The sequence below is a fragment of the Sphaeramia orbicularis genome, chromosome 13, assembly GCF_902148855.1.
Source record: "Sphaeramia orbicularis chromosome 13, fSphaOr1.1, whole genome shotgun sequence".
Lineage (NCBI taxonomy): Eukaryota > Metazoa > Chordata > Actinopteri > Kurtiformes > Apogonidae > Sphaeramia > Sphaeramia orbicularis.
In genome coordinates, this window is record NC_043969.1 from 59,387 (window position 1) to 67,264 (window position 7,878).

The 7,878-nt window shown below is 38.1% G+C and overlaps 2 non-coding genes across 2 annotated transcripts; both read right to left on the reverse strand.

The window, feature by feature from the left end:
- Window positions 1-3,821: 3,821 nt before the first annotated feature.
- On the reverse strand, window positions 3,822-3,893 carry trnaq-uug (transfer RNA glutamine (anticodon UUG)). The gene has a single exon. It is a non-coding gene; the product is annotated as a tRNA-Gln (tRNA).
- A 744-nt stretch (window positions 3,894-4,637) lies between these two features.
- On the reverse strand, window positions 4,638-4,708 carry trnaq-cug (transfer RNA glutamine (anticodon CUG)). Its single transcript has one exon. It is a non-coding gene; the product is annotated as a tRNA-Gln (tRNA).
- Between the last annotated feature and the right edge of the window lie 3,170 nt (window positions 4,709-7,878).

The window sequence follows — 7,878 nt, forward strand, 5'->3', positions numbered from 1 at the left end:
ACCATTTGAATAGTTCTGCAGTGGCTTCACCTTGGAGCTTCAGCTCAGTTACAAACCAGTCGTTTTGCCGACAGCCTGAGCTTTTCTATCCACTGCCGCTTGTGCATTAACACTTTCAGGAATTTAGGGCTGACATTTTCCCACTATGTCAAAAATAAGTTGAGGAAATGTAAAATCAGTCTGCTCATTGATGAACAAAACGTGGTGCACACTTTCCACAGCCTTTATCTCCACTGTAACCATTGTCACTCCAGGCTAATAGATGCCACAGGTTTTCTCTCTGGAGAGGCAGACAAATCTGAGCAGAGTTTTTCTGTTTCTTTTAGTTTATGTTCTGAGCATAAACAGTCCTGCTCCTGCTCCTCAGTCTTCTAATGTCAGGGAGAACATTCACTCAGGTACATCCACAGTGTCTAGAATATTGAATGGTCAGATTTAGAAAGTTAAGTTCTTCCTGATTTTCTGATACTTTTATTGCAAATAAAACATGAAGACGTCTAGGCGGCCAGTTATAATGACAGTCTTCAAAGGGTTAACTTGACATGCCTTGGCATTTTGATTTGATTTTGCCATAAAAGATACACTCTAAGTCATTTGCATACAGTAGTCAGCCATGAACTCGAACAAATGGTACAGATTAAGTACAAATCCAACATGATCTGAGTGTAAAGTGAAATGGCTCTGCAGTTTTCTTCATTACTCCTGGACTGTAATTTGGTGAGGCCTATAAAAACTTGAAGTAAGTGTTTTACGTATAATAAGACTCTAAAAAATAAATGAATAAATTTGGCTTTAACGTAGTTTACGATTTAGCCCTTTCTCCATGACATATCCTGACGTTTTGTAGACTGACTGTTATGACAGATGGCTTGATTTGAGATAAAATCCTTTTCATAAATACACTTTTGTTCATTTTAAAGTACATTTTCAAATTAACAGAATCATGCTGACCTGTACACTGAATTTCCCAGAATGCACTTCAGTATAGTATAAGTATCTTTGATTAACTCTGCGTTTAATGATGAACAGAGGTTTTAGAAAGTCTCTCCTGACTTTCAGACTCGTCCTTCCTCAGTGAAGCTTTTTGTGATTGTCGCTATACCCCCCCACACACCTCCACCCCTCCCTTGGCCACGCCCCCCACCATCTCCAGTCCAGCTCCTCCTATTGGGTTTCTGTGAATTAACTTATCAAGAGTGTGGTCTGGACCAGCTCTAAATGTAAAGTGTCATCAGATAACTTGTGTTAGGATTTGGCACACTACGCTGTCTCTTCTATGCCATGTTACTTTTGGACATGGCAGTTCTACATTGACAGTCAGGGATCAAAGATGTGAAAACATTTTGCTACCACATCCTATGAAAACCTAAGAAACTTGATCTTGACCAGGCGTTTCCTGGTGGTTCTGGACTGATCTGGAAACAGTCAACTCTTTACACATCAGACTAGTACACTTCTCATGCCAAGTGCACGGTGACTTTTTTCATGTTTGATTCGCCATAATTACAAACTGAAGCTCACTGTACCTCACATCTAGGTTTGGCTTCATTTTGAGAAGCTTTGTAACAAAATCTCCAGTCCTTCATTTCCCATTTCATTACCCAATACCAAATTTGACTAGTTTCAGTTAGTTTGCTTTAGAATGTTAATAAATTCACAACCACTGAAGCATGCTGCTCAGACCACATTATAAATATAGCTGGATGCATATCTGTTCCAAACACCCAGGCATGTCATCTTGAAGAAGCATTTTCACTGTGTCGGTAAAGCATAATGATTTCAGCACTCTGGCAACTATTTGGATCTAACCCATTATATGTTAAAAACACTCATAACTCTGAAATCCCGTATTTTTTTGAACACCACAACATGCGAGTTCCAATAGATGTGGTTTACACTGGGTTCATGGTTTCATTAAGCCAGGGGTCAGTGACTGAACATCTGGACAGTTGAATCAGAGTGTCAGTGTAGGTCTGATGGGTGTGATTCCATCCTTCCTGTGTCGTTACAGAAGAGTTGAGCTGTGGAGACGCTGAAGGCAGGACTGTCTGACCCTCTGAACTTCTGCCCTTGTGAAGAAAAAAGAAAAAAACCAATTTTTCAGGCACATTTTTATTAATCCGTTTCCTCTTGGTAAATGTGTTTTTTTTATGTGTTGATTTAAGTGTTCTGCATTCGTATTATTCTTTTGGCTTTAATGTTTTAATAAATGTTGGATTGGATTCACTTTGGAGTCTGAAGTTTGGTTCGTTTGTGGATGAATCTGACAATAGCAGCAGAGAATTGGTTCATTATTTCAGTCACTAAAAACATGACTAAACATTTCATAACTTTTCAAACTTTTATTTCAAATCCAATAATCCAAATGCAGTAAACACCTGTTTATTTAACAATCAAAATAATAATCAGTAATATAAGAAGTGTTCATAGCTGTGACTATTTATTAAACAGTGACACATTGTAATCCCACATAAAATTTAAGGATTTGTTGTAAAAAATATAATCTTAACAATGTAAACATAATTTGTTGTGTGAAAATGTCTGACGTTCATTCTCTAAGTATTTGAATTTACCTCCTTTTTGTCCAGTCTGGAATAAAACTCTGCCTCTGTTGTTGACCACTTCACAGCCATCGCATTTTCCTTTTTCTCTTCGTTTCTTTTATTTTAAAGAAACCAGTGAAATATCACTATGTCTTATATGATCTGTGATTTCAGAGTTGCTCTGCAGCATGAAGGCAGTGTTTTGCTGTACAACTTGTCTCCTGTGTTTCTGCAGCTTTTATTTTATCTTCAGACTCAATCTCAGCAATTCACGAAGGAAACTAAGTCTGAAACTCCTCCCCTCTTGGACCAGCGTCTTGTCAGGGTTCGTCTGTCTACAGGTGCGTTTATTATATCATTTTGTTCTGTATTGTCACTTAAGGCAGAACAAATCTGACACTGACAAATCTGGATACGTTTGTGTTTGTATTTGGTTGACTTTGTGAAAAAGTGTCTTTCATTTAAACATTAGAAACTCTTCTGGATATTTAGATATTCTTCCAGATGCAATGATTCACAACTTTCTTGGTTGATTCCAAAATATGTGAAAAATTCCAACACTTGATATTCAAAAGTGGGGTATAATGGTATTATTATTATTATTATTATTATTATTATTATTATTATTATTATTATTACATCTTCATTGACAGAAGACAAAGTTTGACATGGGTCAAAGAACCAAATAATAATGAAAGTAAAAAAAAAAAACCTAGCCAAGACATGTACCAGCTGAACCACTGTGATATGATCTGCTGTCTGTAGATTTGTCATGGTTTGTGCCACAGTTTTGCCGTAGCCATTAAAAACGTAGTTGGTAATGTTATTTCTGGTGGCAGTGTAGTAATAGTAGTAGTAGTAGTAGTAGTAGTTTATTCGGTTGTAATTACTTTAAACAACAAACAAAAACAACATATCCATTGTTCCATATAAAATGCGACCCATAGGGTTTAGGCTGAAGTTCAGACTTATTTTCTCTAACCCTATTTACAATTAACACCAATGGGCCGGATCTACTAAAGGTTTGCGTGTATTAAAATGTGTGCAAACTCATTGCACTCGCAGAAAAATGTACAAACTGATTACTAACAGTGCGCACTAAGGTTTGCATCTTTCAAAGGTGCAAAGTAGCGCATCTGCATCCAGTTAGTATGTTTACCATCAATGAATCTGTAAAATGGGTGTTTGCATGTAATTGTGCTTCTATGTTTAACACGCCTCAAACACAAGATCACAGATGAGCTCTTACTGATGTGTAGTTCAGTTCTCACTTCATGCAGGTTCCACTGAGATTTGAACTCAGATGCTGGAAGTCAAAGTCCAGAGTGCTAACCATTACACCATGGAACCTCTGAAGAAAGAGTTATTAGGCTGTGTTCAAAGACCTGTAAACACAGGAAACACCAAACTTAAGCCCCTTTTACACAGCACTTCTTTTACAGGAATATTTTGCCTTTTTCTGTTTACACTAGTCTTTTTCCACATTTGCGTAGTTTGTCCTGTTGCCAGTGAATGCCATCTTTGATCGTAAAAGTCAATGGTGGAAATGCACATTCAGATCGCTGTGCAACAGGAACAGTGGTCATGGTCGTAGAGGACTGATCCTGACTCTTTAGAAAGGGTGGGCCATTGTCCAAGTCCTTCTGGGTACAGTGTACTTGAACCTATCACGTGTGCTCAAAGACTTGTAAACGGTGGAAGAAGCTGAGGACGTATTCAAGAGTTGAGAAAGGTCTGAAGGCGTTTAACAGGGAAGTTTCTGACTCCAATGGGATTCGACACATAACCTTCTGATGTGGATCAGATGCACTACTGTTGTGATACACTTCACAAATGGAAGAAGCTCAGACATGAAGTAGTGTGGATTAATGAGGGACTTTGCATTAGAAGTACTGTGTTCTATGACGAGGTGTTACTGAAGAACAGCTGTGAGATCTGTGAAAAGGTGTGTCAGAAGGGGGATTTGAGCCCACGCCTCCCCCAACAGACAACCTTTCACACCTGGACTCACCAGGGAGCAATCGAGTAACCCTGAAGGACTCGGACAATGACGCACCACCTCCTCGATATATTTGAGTGCAAGAAGTTAAATTCAGGTTCCACTGAGATTTGAACTCAGATTGCTGGATTCAGAGTCCAGAGTGCTACCATTACACCATGGAACCACTGGAACAGGAGGAATTAGGCTGTGTTCAAAGACCTGTAAACAATAGGAAACACCAGTTTTACACTTGCTCCCTTTTCAGGTTTATAAGCCTGCTTTCCCCCTCCAGTAAAGGAAACTGATCAAGTGTCTTGAATGAGAGATGAAACATTTTCAAGAATAAAACAGTTGAATTACGAAAACAACTAAAGATGAACAGTGACTGAGGCTAATGACAACTTACACAGACGCCACAAAAACTGTCACTGTCACACTGTCAGATATAATTCTGCATGTTTTTTCAGTTGCTCCTTTTTAAACAGCAATGAAATTCCACATTTGGGTTGTAAAGCTTAATACTGTATCTCAGTTCAGTGTTGTGGCGACTCATTTGATCACACAAATGCAAGATCTGTGTCATAAATGAGACTTTACTGATGTGGAGTTCAGTTCTAATTTTTCAGAAAACTGCACACAGGTTTCACTGAGATTTGAACTCAATCACTAAAGACAAAGTCTAGTGTGCTAACCATTACACCAGGGCTGTCAAACTGATTCTAGTTCTGGGGCCACATACAGCTTAATATGATCTAAAGTGGGCCGGACCAGTAAAATAATCTGAATAATAGAATAAGAACTTAGAAATAATGTCATCTCCAAAGTTTTCTCTGTTTTTGAGTGAAAAAGTAAAATTCCATGATGAAAATGTTTACATCTATAAACTGTACTTGAACGTAACATGAGCAAATATGAACAACCTGAAAATTCTGAAGAAAAATACATTTTCACAATATTATGTCTAAGTTTATCATTTATACATGTGCATCACAACTCACAGATCACAGTGGATCTACAAATACACAAAACATTTAATAACAGGCAGAATATTGGTAAATTCCACCTACTTCTCTTAAGACATTTCAGCTATGTTCATATTTGTATAGGTTATTCACATTTTTTTTGTTAAATGCTAGTTATTTTTGTGCACTCTTCAGAGGCAGGAAGCAGAATATGTATTATTATATTGCCTGATGAAATGGCACAACCATGAATGAAATAAATGAAATGAAAATGAAAAAGTTTTCAAGTGCGTTTCAACCAACACAGTCCATCCCTCCATACTCAGTCTCCAGGGATTACCCCTGAGCCCTCCTTTGTTTTGTGGGATCACAGACCACCTGACAGGAGACCACAATCCATCAGGGAATCACTGGGGTTCCACAGGGGAGTGTACTGACTCCCTTCTTGTTCACATTCTACACAGTGTACTTAACCCTTTCATGCATGAATTATGAGAACCTTAGTCAAGATTTTTTTCTTCAGTGTTTAGCCATGAAAAAAACAATGCGATCGAGTTTTTTTTTCTATGAGTTACAAAAATATCCAAGCATTTAATTTTTGAAGTAAAGAAATGTGTTTAAAGCCCAATATCAGAAAGTGATATGAAAACAATGAAATAAAAACATTTTTAATGCTGCTAATCTGATGTCTTCTCACATTTTAACATATTCTAATGCTAGTAATTACTCACTTCATGGAGATAATGTGCAAAAAAAAACCCTTCTTGTCTAACAATAACAATTGATTTACACTCAGACATGTTAGTGCAGATCAGGTTTATCAAGAACAGTAAAGATTCAGTAATGATCTGAATTACAGTGTATGGGATGGTGCAGAAGTGTCCACTGTGTTGGCTGATATGGAACTAAAACAACCAAACCCATTAATATACAAGAGAACAGCTGGAGAAGAACTGTCCACTCAGCGGACAGTGCATGAAAGGGTTAAAGTACAACGTCCAGTATGCTCCAAGTCCTGTCATATCCAGGAACTACTCTGATAACCATACTATTGTATCAGTATCAGAAATAGACAGGAAGGGCAGTACTGGGGCAGACCAAAGCTTCTATGGCTGCAGACTAGGATGGGAAGATTATCCGATACGTATCGTACGCAGACACGAGCATGCACGATCCACGTGCATCAGTAGAGAAGCTGCGAAGTGAATGAAAAGTTCTTGAATGATACGTGATGCAAGAGGGCACCAAAGAAGAAGCCAACCCTTAGAACAGATGGGGGATAATACGTACTAAGACCCCTGGACCATCCACAGGTCCTCACAGGTCCTCCACAGGTCCTCCCAGGTCGCTCCACAGGTCCTTCACAGGTCCTCACAGGTCCTCACAGGTCATCAGACTACTGAACCACTGGCTGACTGCACCTCCTGTCTGGACATACCCTTAAATATTTGCACAACAGTAATAATATTTACACTCAGTGTCTTACCACTGTGACAGTCTTTTGTGTCTTACACAATCAGTCTTTATTCTTCTGCACCATGATGCCACATACTCTTTGCATAGTACTCACTCATTTCATTTTACCTATTTATTTTTTCCGTGCTTAGTGGTTAGTGTATCTTTACCTCCGCCAAGGAGGTTCTGTTTTTGCCAGGCATTGATTTGTCTGTCCGGTGTGCAACATAACTCAAAAAGTTATGGACGGATTTGGATAAAAAATTCAGGAAATGTTGATATTGGCACAGGAACAAATGATTAAATTTGGTGGTGATCAGGTGGGGGGGCGCACTGATCTGCCTTGGCAGAGGTCTGCGCTCTCCAAGTGCTTTCTAGTTTGGTAATTGGATTTTTTTTTCAGAGACAAAAGACAAACTAGTGGTTAATTGATTTTCGTTTTAAAATAGAAGAATTAAAAGTGGATTTCAAGGTGTTTTTCTTTGGAAAAATGAACTAAAACACCCATTTTTTTGTTTTGTGGTTTTTTTTTCATTTTCTGCTACTAGCTGTTGTCACTTTTAAGGCAAGGACAGGAAAGATTCTAACAAACCCATTGTTCGTATGATCTTTGTGACCTAGGCTTAGCGCTCTTTCCTTGAAAATGACAACATCCGGTCTCAGAAAATGGGTGTTTTTGGTTCGTTTTTCCAGTTCTGTCAGGTAGTAAAATTATCAATTCGTTTTTTAAATTACTTTATCTGTTTTGACACTGAAAGAGACCTCCGTGAAATTCAATTTCTAAGTTCTATTTTTAAAAACAAAAATCAACCCACTGGTTTTTTCTGAAAAGAAAATCCCTTTACAAAAGTGTACAGTTTATTTCCTGTATTTCAATTTTAGTCTAGTTTATTTGTTTATCTTTGTCATGTGACGGGAACTATGCACGTTCTGCTGT